Here is a 17,881-nt window from a genome sequence, read left to right as displayed (position 1 = left end):
CAATAACTGCTTCTCTATGGAAAAGAAGAATGTATGTACAACACACTTTAAAATTTAATCTTAATTATTAACATAATTTTCCATCACTTTCTTAAGTCTAGACAATCAACAAAACAATAAATCAAGCCCTTGATCTGTAGCAATTGCTGATTTCTGAGCATTCTGTAAATGCTTATGCTGAAAATTTGACAATCAGCTCTCGTGAACCTATTCAAAATGGCTCTAGTACATCCTTACCCCAGGAAAACTTTTGTGAATGCTACCCCTTTTTTTCTATATTGATTTACTGTAATATCAGGAAGCATAAATATACCACTATCAATATTACCTTCCATGGATTTTATTCTCCTGAACATTTCAGGAATGCCTATGTCCTCAGGACACACAGTCTTGAGTCTTTTCAGAGCTTATAGTACAAAAGGGGAGGGGGGAGATAATACATGTAGATAAATAGACATAATCAGAATGTGAAAAGTACAGTAAGGTATATAAAGAAAGTGCCACCATGATTCAGAGGACAAAAGCATTGCTTCTGGCTAGGGGAGAAATGTTCACAGTGGCTTCTGATTTTGGAATTACAACTAGAAAAGTACTATCAGGTCAGTTAACTAGAGCTGTAGCTAGTCAAACTATTTACTTTTAGGGCAAATTCTACTGAAGATGTGGTGCAACAACAAAGCACAGGGGCTGCCCCAGCATTGTTGAAGATATTCTAGTGGGGAAGAAAGGAGTATGGTCATGCACAGGACAGTTCTATACCTAGAGGAATTAATCTGCCCCTCAGAGAGTAATGTCAAGTAGTTGACCCCATTACCTCCAGAAAGCCTTAGTAATTGACGAGTTTCAATGTTCATGTTAGGGCCATGCCAACCTAGTAAAAGCTACATTAGTAACCAAGATAATCTAAAGGCTTAAAGCTACAGCAGTTGTTCTGGACTTCACCATTCTCCTGGTAGATTAGGTTTGATGTTATAACAAAATGAGACACTCACTGTCATTCAAAAATTAACAAAAGAAAATTTATTTAGCCACAGTAGGTAAAGGATATTCAACAAGGATATCACTGAAGATACCTTGAGTTGATTTAGTTATGTAAAGTTCTTTTGCCAGAGTCATTCATGGATTTTCACCAGCTAAGCATCAAAGAGAGTACCTGGAGTGCCTCCTGGCTGTAGGCAATCAGAAAGTGATCTGAGTAGCCTGAGCCATTAGTCTCTTCACTCAATAAAGTCACAAGGGTCATCTCAATACCTTTTAAGGAAAAAGTAGTTTAAGTTGCATGGGTGCTAGAGTTGAGATAGTGCTCCTACTATACTAGTCAAATTACCAATCAAATCTTCTTTATAGAATGGAATAAAATATGGAGGAACAAAAGGTCAAGACTATGAAGGGAAAGAATTAAAACAAAGTAGGAAGGAAGTGTGGCTAGCATGACTACATCTCAAAATTATATCACAAAGCAGAAATTATAAAACCAAATGATATTGGATGAAAGATAGAAAAATAAATCACCAAACTAGATTAGATAAGCAAGATATAAAGGAAATGCAGGTGGTAGTCTAGTGTTCAATAGAAGAATAGAAACTAGAAGGGAAGGAATTACATTACAAGGGAAGGAACTCTTCAACTGGAACTATTGGACAAAACTGATTAGTAGTTTAATGGGAGATAGATATAGACTAGTATCTGATACTATATGACACAACAAATTGCATATGGATAAAATATTTGAGCATTTAAGTTACACCATTAAAATGCTATAGGAAAATAAGTTATATGTCTTTAATTGTAGATAGGTGGGAAACCTACAACTAGAAGTATGGTAGAAGAAATTATAAAAATCAAAATAGACTTTTATATAATATTCTAATTATACAAAACACACACATAAAGCTTTAAAAAAAAACAAAAGCAATGCAGCTTTTAAAAGGAAGAAGAGATATGGATTGGGAAAAATTCTTTCCACTAATTAGTGATAAAAGTCTGACATTAATAAATCCATAGGACATTGATAAACATAGAGGCCATTGCCCAAGAGATAAGTGAGTTAAAGATATGAACTTTTTAAAATAAGAAATGCAAACTATCAACAGTAATCTGTTGAAACACATTAAAAATCAGAGAAATCAAAACTAAATAACTTTGGGGTAACAAATTGCCAGAGATAGTAAAAGATGGAGAAGCACAATGGCAGTATTGATAGAGCTGTGATTTGTCCCAACCATTCTGGCTTGGTGGATAGAATGCCAGGCCTGGAGTCAGGAAGACATGAGTTCAAATCCAGCCTCAGACACTTATTAGCTATGTGACCCTGGGCAAGTTACTTAACCATATTTGTCTCTGTTTCTTCATCCATAAAATGAGCTGGAAAAGGAAATGGCAAACCACTCCAATATCTTTGCCAAGAAAACCCCAAATGGGGTCACAAAGAGTTGGACATAACTAAAATGACCAAATAACAACAACTTCAGAAATTATCCAGTCTAACTATCTCATTTCACATATCAGGAAACAGACCAAGAGAAGGGAAAGAGACTTTGTTCAAGGTCATACTGCTATAGTAGATATTTAATGTCCTTAATGTACTTAAGCAAGCAGACCACTTAATGATAACTGACATTCATGAAGTACCTTAAGGTTTTGCAAAGTACTTTACATATATTATCTCATTTGATCCTCACAACAACCCCATGAGTTAATGGCTTCAGGTGTTATAATCTCTGTTTTACATATGAGGAAACTGAAGTTCAAAAGATGAAGTGACTTGCCCAGGGTGATACATATAGAAAAGCCAAGATTAAAACCCAGGTCCCCTGATTCCAGATCCACTGCTTGTCTGGTAACATTCTTTCTGCTGTCATATAAGTTCTCTGGGCCTCAGCTTTCTCCTTTGAAAAATGAGGAGCTTGGACTAAGTGATCTATGAGGTCTCTTGTACCTCTCAACTCTATGAACCCATAGAAGAAATGTGAGCTATTATTATTATGCCCTCCTTCCTCACAGATGTTGAGGTTGAGCTTGGAAGTATTAAAAATATACCTTTAAAGACTTATTTATTTTGTCATCTAGAATGGCTAGTTCAAATCTTATGTCTCTATTTGCAATTTATTAGCAGAATCTATCAGCGGAATGCTACTACTGAAATGGTTTGTTCTTTGTCTATTTGGTGGTCACCATAGCTACCATTTCAAACTGTTAACATATGCCGGGATTGGGACTTCTTAACTCTTTAATCCCTGGCATAATCAAGGTTTTGTCTTTGTGCAACTGTATCTATTCCTCCCCACCCTCACCTGAGAAGTTTGTGTTCACCTTGTGCCTATAGCAAGGATGGGTCTCTTTCTTAGGGCCTGGTTTGGAGTCTGTGACCCTAGAACTCAGTGCTTCATCCCCAACTTTCTCTTCCATCCCCCCTTACCCAGAACCTGTTACTCCTAAAATTTGAAATCACAACTCTGAATTGAGTAGCCTTGGGCTATAGTCCCTAGGCTATAGAGACAAAAAAGTAAAGAACATAACATTTGTCAGAGGGGTCCCCCAGAGGCTACACAAGAATTTGGGGGTGCATGGGTGTCCAAGGACTAGCACCTCTGGTGTGAGGGCTTGCTGAGAGCTCTTTTCAGGACCACTTATCCACCTTTGGTATTCCCCTGGCACTCAACTGTCACCTGGCCTTTGAGAATAATAAGTAATATACTATGGAAGTGTTTTGCATGACTACACAAGTATAACCTGCATTGAGTTGCTTGCCTTCTCAATGATGGTGGGTGGGGAGGGAAGAAGGGAGAAAATTCGGAACCCAAAGTTTTAAAAACAAATATTAAAAAAAAAATTGTTTTCACATGCAACTGGGAAATAAGATATACAGGAAATGGGGTATAGAAATCTATCATGCCCTACAGGAAAATTGAAGGGAAAGGGGATAAGAGAAGAGGGGGAGAGATAGAAGGGAGGGCAGATTAGGGGAAGGGGTATTCAGCATGCCATTTTGGGGTGGGGGAAGGGACGAGATGGGGAGAAAATTTGGAACTCAAGATCTTGTGGAAGTGAATGTTGAAAACTAAAAATAAACTAATTAATTGAAAAAAAGAATAGTAAGTAATAAAACAGCAGGACTAATAACAAATAATAATAATAGCTAATATTTATATAGTGCTTACTATGAGCAAGGTTGGGCAGTGGGCCCTTCAGATCCAGGGCTCTAAATACTATGGTGCCATCTAACTGCCCCCCAGATCTAGATATATGGCTACAGAAATGATGGGGGAGGAGATTAAAGGAAGAAAGCAACAGAACAGAAAGAGAAGTGGAGTTATAGTCACAAGCCCTGGCCTCAAACCCCAGCTTGATCACACACAGCTTAGCTGTGACAGAGGATGAGCTTCCTCTATCTGAGCACAACTTCCAGCCCTCCTCCTGCCTCACTTTTCCTAAACCTCTTCTTCCCTATAATCTCCCTATAACATTACTTCAGAACCATGCTGGTTCTACTGTCGGCTCATCCTGGAATTTCCTTCAGTGCCTGGTGCCTCCTTGCCCAGGAATAGCCTACCACCTTTGTGGTCCACTCACCATGGACTATCCCTACATGATGCCAGCCCCCTTCTTCCATTAGTGAGTTTTTTCTAGAGCTTCCATCTTGTAGACAGGCCAAATCTGGCCTGACTTTATTCTTCTGCTGGGCAGAAGGTGACCTTTATACCCACCTCTTCCTTTTCAGCCTCTTTTTGTGTCTTCTCTTCCCTCACTAGAACTTAAGCTCCTTGAGGGCAGTGACTGGCATTCTTTTTGCTTTGTATTTGTTTCACCAGCTTTTATCACAGTGCCTAACACCAGTAAGTACTTAGCTAGGTCCTTCCTTCCTTCCTTCCTTCTTTCCTTCCTTTCCTCCTTCTTTCCTTCCCTCTTTCTTTCCTTTCTTCCTTCTTTCCTTCCTTCCTTCCCTCTTTCCTTTCTTCTTTCCTTCCTTCCTTGTTTCCTTTCTTCCTTCCTTCATTTCCTCCTTCCTTCTTTTCCTCCTTCCTTCTCTCCTTCCTTCCTTTCCTCCTTCCTTCTCTCCTTCCTTCCTTTTTTCCTTCCTTCCTTCCTTCTTTCCTTTCTTTCTTTCTTCTTTCCTTCCTGTATGACTTTTCTATCTCTGTCACCTATTTTCTCTAACTAGTCTAAGGTATGATTTTATTTTTTAATGATATGCTGTCCCTCTCCTATGGGGATCCAGGATCCTTCTTTCCTAGCCTGATATCTTAATTCACGCTGATAAGGAATAATGTCTCCCATCTCTTTCAAAGGACTCCTGCTTTTTCTACATTCTACAAGAGAGGAGAGACAATGATGCAAGGGAAAGGGTCTCAAGCTCTCCTAGTTCTAGGTCTATACGTTGCCTGTGAACCTGAGCTTCCACTCTTTGCCTGAGCATTTCTTTAGTTTTGGGTGGAGGAGATTGGAGGTTATGATTTTGTTAGTATCAAAAGGACAGAAGTATGAGTCACTAGGAAGTAATTCCAGGAGTGGGATCTGTGTTGGAGTTCCTAGTCAACTAATCAAGCCTTACGGCCAAGAGGATCAAGGAGCAACCTTCAGCCCAGTGGTAGTTGATATCAAAGATGCCAAGCTTGTCCACTGCATCCTGGGCCATTGCCAGTCATCCTGACTTTTGTCTTGCCAATGGACTTGGATAACTCTGGAAGAGAGAGGCTGTGGAACTCTGCTTCACTTATATCCAATTCATGCACAAGTCAAGACATTACCTGTCTTGAAGGACCAACAATAACAACAACAGCAGCAGCAGCTGATATAGCATTAGTTTGTATCTACAGGACAGATTTATAAAATATGATCCACATTCATCACTGGGAAGTGTAGTTATGAAATGACTCATGCTTATGGCCCCAATTAGAGAGCAAAACCCTTAACAATAGCTGAAGGTTGAGCTCCCAGCCCTTCTCTAGGAAAAGTCACTCTTTGGTGTGGCTCCCCTTGTGCTGTCATGCCACAAATAAAGGGACACTAGTCAACATGAGGACAGGGTTGACCACAGATGTTTATAAAAAATAATATTAAATCTGGCAAGTGTATCCTTTAACTGAATTTTTAGAAACACAACTAAATGCAAGACCTAGCAGCAGTGACACTAAAAGACCACAGATCTTGGAATGATATATATCGAAGAGCAAAAGAATTGGGGCTGTGGCTGAAAATATCATACACAGCAAAGCTAAGCAGAAATCTGAATGAAAAAAAAATGGACATTCAATAAATTGATAGACTTTCAGGATTTTGTTGCAGAAAGACCTGAAATCAACAGAAAATTTGACATACAAGATCCAAGAGAAATATAAGATAAACATCAAAGACTAATTACAAGGGACTCAATAAGGACAGACTTTTATTTTTATATGAGGAAATGTAAATCGTATGTCTAAGATTGTTATTAGTGATTGGGTAGTTAGAAAGAAAGATTGGAGTAGAGTATGATTCAATACTAAAAAGTAAACTGTCTAGGAAAAGGTAAAAAGAGAAATCATCTTATACAAATGAGGTGCCAGACGAAGGAGCGACACAGAGGAATTAGATGGGGAAGGAGGGCTGGTAGTTCTAGAACCCTACTCTCATCAGGAATGGGTTAAAGAGAGAACAATACATACATATCTAGAAGGGCATAAAAGTCTTTTAAATTCAGAAAGAAATAAAAGGCTAAGGGGATAGGGAGGGGGGAGAGGACAAGGGAGGGATCTTTGGTGGAGGGGTAGGTTAAGTAATAGGAGGGCAAAGTAGTAGGTAGAAATAAAATGGAGGAGTCAGGAGGGATAGGAAATAGGAGATACACACAAATATAAAATAAAGATCAGGAGTAGAATTTATTAGGAGAAAAAAAAAACGGGCTAGTAATCATGATTTCAGACAAAGTTAAAACTAAAATAGATTTAATCAGAAGAGGATAATAGGGAAACTATACTATATGTCAGCCATATTAATCAATATTGTTTTAGACTACTTAAAATAAAAAGACAGTATAAGGTTGGAATATTGCTGTGGTATAGGAAATGATGAGTTGGTGGACTTAGAAATATAAGGAAAGACTTGGACCTATGAAGGAAGATATTATTCACCCTCAGAGAAACAGAGGACAAAGAAATATAGTATGGTCTTACATAGATGCATATGAATGTATATATCTATATATGAGTATGATTATAGATATCTAAATGTGTGTATGTGTGGGTATTTGTATGTATGTATATGTATGTGTGTATATATATATATATATATATATATACACGTGTGTATGTGTGTATACACACACACACACAAATATATCCACACTTAATTGTAGCCTTGGGGGAGGGGGGGTGAGAAAGGGGGAAAAAAATAAAAAAGTAAAAAGTGCACAGCAGAGAACAAAAGAAATCTTACAAGGAAGCAAAAGCAAACAAAAGCTCTGAACACCTTGTGTAGTATTTATTATATAGGCATTCTTAAAATGGAAATTTATTGCTGTATATTTTGGTTCCTCTCTTATGTTCTGCTGTGCACATGGCAATGCTTCTTTTTCTTTCCTTATTTTGTATTTAAGTTTAAAAATAAATTAATTTTTTAAAAAAAGAAACACAGATAGACAGGAATAAGACAGGGGCAGGGTAAGAAACACTCAGGATCAAGTACCCTGGACAAAAATATAGACACCCACCTTCCAACTTGTTCATTTAGAAGTCATTAGAAGTCATTTCTAATGGTCTTGAAAAAGGAAAATGTAGATATGGCAGACAGCTGGTGCTACTGCCAGTATAGGATGACTGCCATGTCTTCCTTCACCTCTCCTCTTTCTCCTGGAGAGTCCCCTAACCCTGACCAGAGCCTGTATGTAAAACCTCTGCCCTCTTGTCTAAGGGATTATCTTGTGTTAGTTTCCTCCCTTCCCAAACTGGGAAGAACTACAAATCCCACGGTTTTTGTGACCAGCCATCCGCTGGCTAGCAGTTGTTACACTGAAACAAGGGCTCATCTAGTTGCAATGGTGTGACCAATGTTATGTAAAAATTGCAATAAAACAGAGACTGAAGTGGTACGGAAGAGAGTGCACCCATCAAGTGTCTGAGGAAATGTTTATATTTTGATGCTGGCTATATCTTTGAAGTATATATCCTTTTGTAAAAAAGTAATTGATGCTAATGGGTTAAATGGAACTCAGGTGCTAGTCACTGATGGCTAACAGTAGGGGGGGAGAGTCCACTGAAATGGGACCTTGAGCCAATACTCCAACCACTCAGGGTAACCCTTGCTGGGAAGATGTAGACTGCCTAGTTCTGGAAAAGTAAGTAAACATGAACTATAATTATTCTCTTCCTCACAAACTCAAATGAAATAATGTCGATGATGCACTTTGTAACCAACTGTAAAGTGGTCTATAAATGTGAACTATGATTATAGTTATACACTACTTTATGTTTTGCAAAGCATTCTTGCATGCATTATCTGGCTTGATGCTTCACCACAACTTCAGCAGGAAGGAGTGTCAGGTGCTATTATCAACATTTTACAAGGTAGGGACAAGTAGGTTTAGTAGAATGAGGTGACTTGTCAAGGGCCACACATTAAACTTTCAGTTTACCCTGCAGCTAAACTCTCCTCTAGGTGTTGTCTCCCCTAATTAGAGTATGAGCTCCTTGAGAACAGGGGCTGTCTCACTTTTTTGGTATCTCAATTGCTAAGCAGTGTTTAGCACATAGTAAGTGTTTATTAAGTGTTTTTTTCATTCGTTCAAAAAGGGGAGGGTCAGGAAATACTTCTCTCTTCCCAAATCTCACCCTAAACCACATTGACTAAATCATGTCAGCTGGAATTTAGGTCACTACCAACTTATCTTTTTTTTTATATATATTAAACAATGAAGATATCATCAAGATTGAAAAGGTTACAGTCAAAAAGTAGATACTTTTTGACCTAGCATGTGAAGAGGGACATGCCTCTGTCCCTGACCCTGTCACTGTCCTTCTTCCTTTTTCTATGCTGGGGAAGCGGAGGGGAAGCTATTATCTGATTTGTCATCTAAGAGTCAGGGCTTTGAGCTAACCCCTTTAGCAGATAAAGGGAAAAAGCATTCTCTCTCATCTACTGCAGTTGTCTTACCCATGATTTCCATCAGTCCTCATGATGCAGTTTAGAGGTTCAGGGGTGCTGGGACCCCAAAATCACAAACCGTGGGTCCTGCCCAAAAGAATTCAACCCAACCCTTCTTTCAGTCAAAGACAAGGTTTATTGGAACATCCATCATATTGGGCAGACTCTTAAGGAGTCTGAACATTATGAAGTTATTGGCTAGATTTTAAGAATCTGAGCAGTAGCTAGATTATAAGAATCTCAGCATGTTAATGGAGACAAGGTGGACCTTATATACAGAAAGACTGTGGGAGGGACCTAGGAGTGGCCAGTAAACTGGGGTGAACAGAAGTCCTGGGACCTGGACCTCATGGCCAAGGGAGAATGGAGCCTAGCTAGGATTAAGGGTGGGAAAAGGAAAGGCCTTACTTAGGGAGGTAAAACAAAGGAAGGCCAGGCTAGACTAACAGAATTGGGATATTGGGTGTAGCCACAATGAAAGGCCAGTTGATGGGATTATAGCCTCAGGCAAATGCCAAAGATTTGGCCAAGTGGGAAAGTCCAGGGTTTTTCCTTTCTGGGGTCTAGATCCCAACCCCATCACTCAGAAGGTGAGGTTCGGGCAGGGTTTCTCCTCAATTTCCAGTCACCATTGTCAACAACAGCAACCCTTGATCATCTCCAAAGCAAGGCACAGGGAATCAGGGCACCCAGAGATGGGACCAACTCACTGTCCCAGACCCCCTACCGCCTCCACCTTGCTAGGCTAGATAGACTCTCTTCTTCTTTCCCGGAGTTCTAAAGCTTCAAGTTCAAATGCCTCTTTCTAAGACCTCTGGCTAAAGTCTGTTTAGCTACCCTAGTTACTTCCAGTGTCCTCAATCCCTATAGCAATGATCACAATTTGGCAGGCCAATCATTTGGTCTAATTGAGAAGTTCCCAGTTCTCTCCAATTTTATGTCACAAATAGCCTCAACATTATCCCTAGTTCTCTATTCCTTTATTCCAGTCTAGGGGAAAATGATAGCCCTTCTTGACTGGCCCAAGCCCCTTTTTTGTGTCTTTGACCTTACTCCCTCAGGTCCCCTTCACTTTTAATCCCCTCTCTCTTTCTAATACTTAATGTCACTCTATTTACTGACTCCTTCCAGCTGCCTACAAACACATCCTTATCTCTATTAGTCCTTAAAAAATCTTTCATTGGATCCTGCCTTCCCCTCAAGCTATTGTCCTATTTAACCTTTTCCTTTCTTTGGCAAACTCATATCCTACTCACTTCTCTTCTATCTCTTACAATCTGACTTCTGACTTCATTGCTCAAATGAAATTGCTCTCTCCTAGGTAACCAATGACTTCTTAATTGCCATTGTAATAGCCTTTTCTCATTACTCTACTTGATTGACTTCTCCCCAAAACTGCAACCAGATATTCTCTCTCCTCCCTGGATTTTTGTAATGCCTTCCTAGGTTCTCCTACTATCTGTCTGCTCCTGCTTAGTCTCTTTTGTTGAATCAACATCCATATTCATAGCTTTGTAGGAACATACACCAAGAGTCTGTCCTGAACCCTCTTTTCTTCACTCTCTACACTTTCTCTTAAGTATCTCATTATCTCCCATGGGTTCACTTCTATACAGATGTTATCCAAATGTATACATCCATTTGTAGCATCTCTTCTGAGCTCTAGTCCCACTTCACCAACTGCTTGCTGGACATCCCATCTGCATTCCCATGGGCATCTGAAACTCTATGTGTCCAAAATGAAACTCATTATCTTTTTCTGCAAACTTCTTCCTCTTTCTAATTTCTAACTATTTCTATTGAAGGTATTATGGAAATTTTTCTAATTTCTTTTTCTTTTTTGGCTAGGCAATGGGGTTAAGTGACTTGCCCAGGGTCACACAGCTAGTGACTGTTATGTGTCTAAGACTGGATCTGAACTCAGGTCCTCCTGACTCCAAGGCCCGTGCTTTATCCACTGGGCCACCCGGCTGCCCCTTTATTTCTTTTTCTTCAGTTTTATTATGTCATTCCTCCTGAAATATTTGGCTAACTGAAGCCTCTTTTCCTGTAGTTATTATTAACCTCACTTGGCTAAAAACTTGAGTCACGGAATGATGACATCAAGGGAAGACTTCGGAAATTCCTGAGGTAAGAAACCAAAGGAGAGGAAGAAGAGAAAACAGAATCTTTAAAGCCTCCCAAAAGAATCGTGGACGAATTTCTTTGATTCCAACCTTTGGTTATCTTTGTGGCATTAAATCTCTTCCACCCAATTAGTCCATTGTAACTTCTTTAAAATGTAGTCTCTAGTTTTGTAAGTATAGGATTTTGCAAACTCAGTGTTTAAATCTATGACTTAGTCTGTTTACTAATTTGTTCTAACTTAATTTGTTCAACCTTAATTCAAGGAATCAGGAGATAATGAATCTTTTTGACTCGGCCTGTGTGACCTGTATGGACTGAGGCCATAAAGACTGTCACATGTTAAGAAATTATTTCTCTGTCTCCCTGACCTAATTTTCTCCATTATTTTTCTCTCTGTTTCTTCATCAGAAACTCTAGTCTTTCTTCAGGGTTATTTTTCTACCTTCTGAACCTGAGCACAAGCATAATAAAATGTGGGGTTTTTACCACTGTATTCTGCATTGTGATAGGTTCATTTGGCAGGAGTAACCTACCCCATGAACTTGGTGAGAGATATTTCTCCTGTAACAAATCACCATCCTTATAGTCACTAGGCTTTCAACCTTGGAGTTATCCCTGACCCCTCACTCTGCCTTACCCTGCATCCCAGTCCATTGGTAAATATTGTTGATTCTACCTCCACATGTCTTTTATTCATCCATTTCTCTTTACTCACACAGCCACCACCCTAATTCAGGTCTTCATCAACTCTTACCTAGACTCTTGCAAAAAGCCTCTTCATTACACTCTCTGTCTCTGTCTCTGTCTCTGTCTCTGTCTCTGTCTCTCTCTCTCTCTCTCTCTCTTCATTCTTCACATAGCTGCCAAATTGATATTCTTAAACATAGCCCTGCCAATGTCATTCCTCAGCTCAAAAAGCTCCTATTGCTCCTAAAATAAAATACAAACTTTACTGTTTGGCACTCAAAGCCTTTCACAAGCTGGCTTTGACCTACCTTCCTAGACTGATTTCACACTAATCCTCCATCAGACGCTCTGCATTTCAGTCAAACTGGCCATGTGCCCTGTATGTGACATCCCCTGCTCTATGGCTTTATGCAGTCTGTCTTCCATGAGTAGAATGCTTTTCTTCCTCCCCTCCATCTCTTGGAATCCCTAGCAACCTTCATGGGTCACCTCCTCCGTAAGATCTTTCTTACACCTCCCTTCCTAAATGACTCTGTTTGCATTGTATATATTTTATATAACTTTTTGTAAACATGTCATCTTCCTCCCTGCCCCTCTTCTCCACCACACATGAAAATATAGGGTCCTTGCATATGTACATATATATGTATATATATGACTATGTGTGTATATATATACGTGTGTGTGTGTGTGTGCATAATCAATATAACCATGATGGAAAGCAATTTGGAATTATGCAAAGAAAGTGAGCGTACTCTTTGAGCTAGAGATTCTGTGTACCCCAAGGAGACCATTGACAAGAAGATATTTATACCAAAATATTTATAACAGCACTTTTTTTGTTGTTGTTTTTCTGGGCAATTAGGGTTAAGTGATTTGCCCAGGGTCACACAGCTAGTTAAGTGTCAAGTGCTTGGTCCGAGGCCAGATTTGAACTCAGGTCCTATGCTCTATCCACTGAGCCATGTAGCTTGCCCCTATAACAGCACTTTTTGTGATAGCAAAGAACTGGAAACAAAGTTGATGCCAATTGGTTGGGGAATAGCTAAGCAAATTATGGGACATGAATGAGGAATATTATTATGCCATAGGATATGGCAAATGTGGCAAAGGCAGAGAAGCACGGAACAATCCACATAAACTAATGTGGAGTGAAGTAAGCAGAACCAGGAAAACAACATAGCCAAAGACTGCAATAATGTAAATGGAAATAACCACAAAATGATCAAAAGTGAATGTCACAAATTTTTTTTTAAAAAAACCCTAAGTATGGCCAAAAGAAGAAATATGGAAAAAAACACCCCTACTTCCACTCTGTTGCAGAGGTCAGAGGTCCACAGGTGTGGAACATTGCCTATATTTTCAGACTTTTGATATATTTATTAATTTTCCTGATTTTCTTCTCTTCTTTTTCATTTTTTTCTCTTAAAAAATATGATTTGTTATATGCTATGGCTCTCTGAAAGGGAGGAAGGGGAAGGATACTGATAGAAATTCTGATGACTTTTTTTAAACCAATAAAAATTTATTTTTAATTAAAGAATATAATAATCTCTCTAAATGCAGGAACCATTTTGTTTTGCCATTACATTCCTAACACCTAACAATACCTTGAATATAGTAATGCTTTGAGTTGAACTGAAGTCACTTAACCTGGGCTTCAATTTCATAATCTGTACAATGAAGAGAGACTCGGTAACTTCTACCTCATATATTTCTGCTGCGTGCTGTGTGTGTGCTGTATGCTGTCATGTATGCTGTATGCTGTCATGCTGTGACCACTCCCTCTCTCCCTGCATTTCTCTCTTTCATTGTTACTGTCTGGCTTAGATGTCAATCATAAAATCATACATTAAGAGCTTGAAAGGACCTTAGAGGCTTTTTAGTCCAACTTCCTCATCTTACAGATGAAGAAAATGAAGCCTGGAGAGGGACCCAAGATCTCATAGGCAGAACGCATTGGAAGCGGGATGTGAACTCAGGTCCTCTGCTCCCAAATCTGTTCCTCTGACTCTTTCCTGTCCCACATTACCTCTTTTTCATTTTCAAGTCAAAGCCTCAAGAGAGGCTTTTAAGTCAACAAGTCAAGTCAATAAGCTTTGTAAAGCATTTCGTAGAAAGGCAACAACACATGAAACAAAGAGCCCAGGTACATCTGAGGGGATTTGATTTCTCACTTCTTGGGTTTATTACCCCCACCAAGATATTTTGAAAGCACCCCCTAAAAGGTGTATCAACTTCCTTTGCAAGTACATGGTACATGAGGCACAATGAAAAAAAGGCTTATCTTACAAACAAGTGACAAGAAGCTATACTAGAAACCATGGGTCTAACAATACTTACCTGAGAATAACCCTTCCCCAGAGACCTTTCTTACATAGTGCTCCCAGCCACACTGTGCACACCCTAATGTGGTTTTTCATTGCATGTCTCCTTCTGAAGTCCTGTGCCTTTCCTCCCTTGAGCTCTCCACATTGCTCCTCTTTGGTTCCCAGGAAATGGCAGCAGTTCTGTGGTTCTATTGTTTTATAGTTCGTCTATTTGACCTTCACTGGGGTAGGCATCACCATAGTCTCTTGAGTTACTATTATCTCTGCTGCTTCTAACTGGGTTCTACAACAGAATGAAGTAAAGTCAGAAATGTGGCAACTTTAAAATATTACTTCAAAAATATCCAGAAAATTACAAAATCTGTGAATATGGTAGCAGCTGCAAAATATTCCCATGCTGAAAAAGAACTCCCTGCCTATGGATATGGAGTTGGATCTTTGGTCTTCTTATAGGGCAGGCAAACCAGCCCAGCTAAAGCAGCAAAGCACCTCAGTGGAGAGACGGGAGGTCTGGAAATGCAAACCACGATCAGCTTGGCCATCATCTCCCTGATGGAGACATCCAAGACTCTGAACCCAAGAGCCTCAGGAATGGCTGAGCTTCTAGCCCAATGCCCTCAGCCATTATCCTGAAATGTAACTCCTATGAAGATGCAGCCATTGAAGGAGAGAGAGACAGACAGAGAGACAGAGACAGAGAGAGAAGAGAGAGGAGAGAGACAGAGAGACAGGAGGAACAGGAGAGAGACAGAAATAGAGAAAGACAGAGAGGGAGAGAAGAAAGAGGGAGAGGGAAGGAGGGAGAAGAAGAGGGAGAGGGAGAGAGACAGAGACAGACAGAGAGATAGAGAGATGCAACCTGGCAACTGTTCCTGCAGATACTGTAGTCACAGCTACTGAAGACCTAGAAAAGAAAGTTCTTGCCACCAAAGTTCTTGGTACTGTCACATGGTTGAAAATCAGAAACTGATATGACTTTACTAGTGGAAATGACATTAAGAGGCTTTGCCACCTACTTTGCCACCACAGCCTAAGGACCATAGAGCCTTTCCATCTGACTTAATATGTGTCATCTCCCTCATTAGAATGTGAGCTCCTTGAGAGCAGGGATTGTGTTTTCTATTTGTATCCTTAGAACTTAGCACAATGCTTTGCACATAAGTGCTTAATAAATGTTTTTTCATTCATTCTTTCCATTTACATGTTATTTCTCTCCATGTACCCTGCAGTCCAACTATACTTGCTTACTTGCTGTTCCTCACATGTGATGCCCCACCCATTGTCTCAATACCTGAAATGCTCTCTCTCCTTTTCTTTTAGAATCCTTGGTTTCCTTCATAATTCTGCACAAGTACCACCCACACCCACTCCAGGAGACATTCCTCTCATCGCACTTAATAGTGCCTAAGGTTTCTTTTTGTTGAGTCATTTTCAGTTGTATGCCACTCTTTGTGACCCCCTTTGAGGTTTTCTTGGCACAGATACTGAATGGTTTGCCATTTCCTTCTCCAGCTCATTTTACGGATGAGGAAACTGAGGCAAGCAGGGTTAAGTGACTTGCCAGGGTTACCTTGTACATATTTACTCTGTATCTTCTATATGTCTATATATTCACCTGATGTTTCCCCATTAGCATGTTTTTGCTTTTTCTTTATATTCCCAGTGCTTAGGACAATATCTGGCTTAATAAATACTCATTGATTGATTGATTGATTTGTGCAGAGTTGCATCTTCCTTGTCATTCTAGCTACAGTTTTTCTCAAGTCCCAGCAGATGACAACCATCCTTTTCTTCCATTCAGCAGTGTATCTCATCCTCCACTCCATGGGGAACTCCCTGTATTCCCTCCCTCATCCCCTCAGTCATTGATGTTGGTCTTTCCCTTTTCCAAAGAGATGTGACCCTCGTTGAAGAATTTAGATCACAGATTTTATTTGGATTATAGCAGAAAAAGGAGAATTGAACTGTGCAGCCAAGATGTATAAGCTCACAGAGGATCAGATGGAAGAGTTCAAGGAGACCTTCCAGCTGTCTGACCAAAGAGGGGATGGAGAGATCTTATAAAGCCAGTGTGGGAAGATGATGCAGTCCCTGGGCCAGAACCCTACTAATGCTGAAGTGCTCAGGGGCTTAGGGAATCCCAAAAGTGATCAAAATTAATGTGAAAGTGCTAGACTTGGAACACTTTCTGCCAATGATGCAGGTGGTAGCAAAGATTAAGGACTAGGGCACATATGAAGACTATGCAAAGGGACTTCCAAGTGTTTGATAAGGAAGGGAACAGCATAGCCGTAACCATAGGGATTGAAAAACAACATGTCCTCATCTCCCTTGGAGAAGAGATGACGGAGAAGAATGGAAGTGTTGGTGGCAAGGATGAAGATCGCAACAGGTATATCAGCTTATGAAAAGCTAGTCAGGGTAGTGCTGAATGATTGAGAACTCCCTCTCTTTTCTCAGTATGAAAACCATCCTCTTCCCTCTTATGTAGCTACATTCTCAGTAGTACCAACACTCTTACTTTCACTCCACACCATATCTCCTCCTTGAACTATTTGCTTGCAGTTTTTACCAAATAAACTTACTTATCTGATACTGAAATATAAAAAAAAAAAAAAATGAAGGGGCAACTAACTGGTCCAGTGGATAGAGCACAGGCGCTGGAGTCAGGAGAACCTGAGTTCAACTCCAGCCTCAGACACTTGGCACTAGCTGCGTGATCCTGGGCAAGTCCCTTAACCCCATTGCCTAGCCAAAAAACAAACAAAAAAAATGAGGACTTCAGAGGCCTTTTTTTTTTTTATATACTGTGTTATGGCTCAAAATACCTCTACAGACCAGGGTCTTTCCATTTCCAAACCTTAACTGTTGCCACAGTTTCTGCAACCTCAGGCCTCACACAGCAGTTTTCCCAGGGATCAGAAACACTCTCTACTCCTCTAGCCAACTGTGAGCTCTTCTTTTCTCCCCCCCAGCTTCCTGTGAATTTCCACATAGAATGGGTCAGGGAAGCTGAATATCAGGGCACTTCCTACAATATCTAGGGTCAATGGATTGGCAGGGAAAACCTCCACTATCCAAGTAGCCTTCCACTACTAACTGCCACTTAATGGCCCGATTGACAGCTCAGCCAGCCAATACCAGGGAAGAGAAACTTGGAAGATCACTGGTCACCTTTCCTATTTCCTGTTATCCTAATTTCACACAAGAAAGTAATCCTGAGAAAACTGGAAATCTTTAGATGCCCCTTAAGTAACCAATAGGGAGGTGAAGTCTATGAGGAAGGAAGGAATTTCCATTTGGGATGGGGGAGTCCTAGGATAAGGTATTTATGCCCCCTAGATAAAGTTTGATGATTCCATCTACCATGTTACTTTTAACTGGGCACTTACTAACTCCAAATAAAATGGGCATTTCCACATACAGAATAGAACAGAAAAAGGACTGTACATGAAGCTGCAGATTTCTGTTATGTACAACTTGTTTGTCTTTTAAAATATATAATAAATTCAACATGTAACTTTCTTTTTTAAATTAATTAATTTATTTTTAGTTTTTAACATTTACTTCCATAAGCTTTTGAGTTTTAAATTTTCTCCCCCTCCCTCCCCTCCTTCCTC

The 17,881-nt window shown here is 39.8% G+C and overlaps 1 pseudogene; it reads left to right on the top strand.

The window, feature by feature from the left end:
* Positions 1–16,238: 16,238 nt before the first annotated feature.
* On the top strand, positions 16,239–16,700 carry LOC114033509 (annotated as a pseudogene).
* The last annotated feature ends 1,181 nt before the right edge of the window (positions 16,701–17,881 follow it).

This window comes from Vombatus ursinus, unplaced genomic scaffold (assembly GCF_900497805.2).
Source record: "Vombatus ursinus unplaced genomic scaffold, bare-nosed wombat genome assembly UNPS02007284.1, whole genome shotgun sequence".
In the NCBI taxonomy this organism is placed as follows: Eukaryota; Metazoa; Chordata; class Mammalia; order Diprotodontia; family Vombatidae; genus Vombatus; species Vombatus ursinus.
The sequence above is the reverse complement of the archived record's forward strand: the minus strand, read 5'-3'. Positions and strand labels throughout refer to the sequence as shown.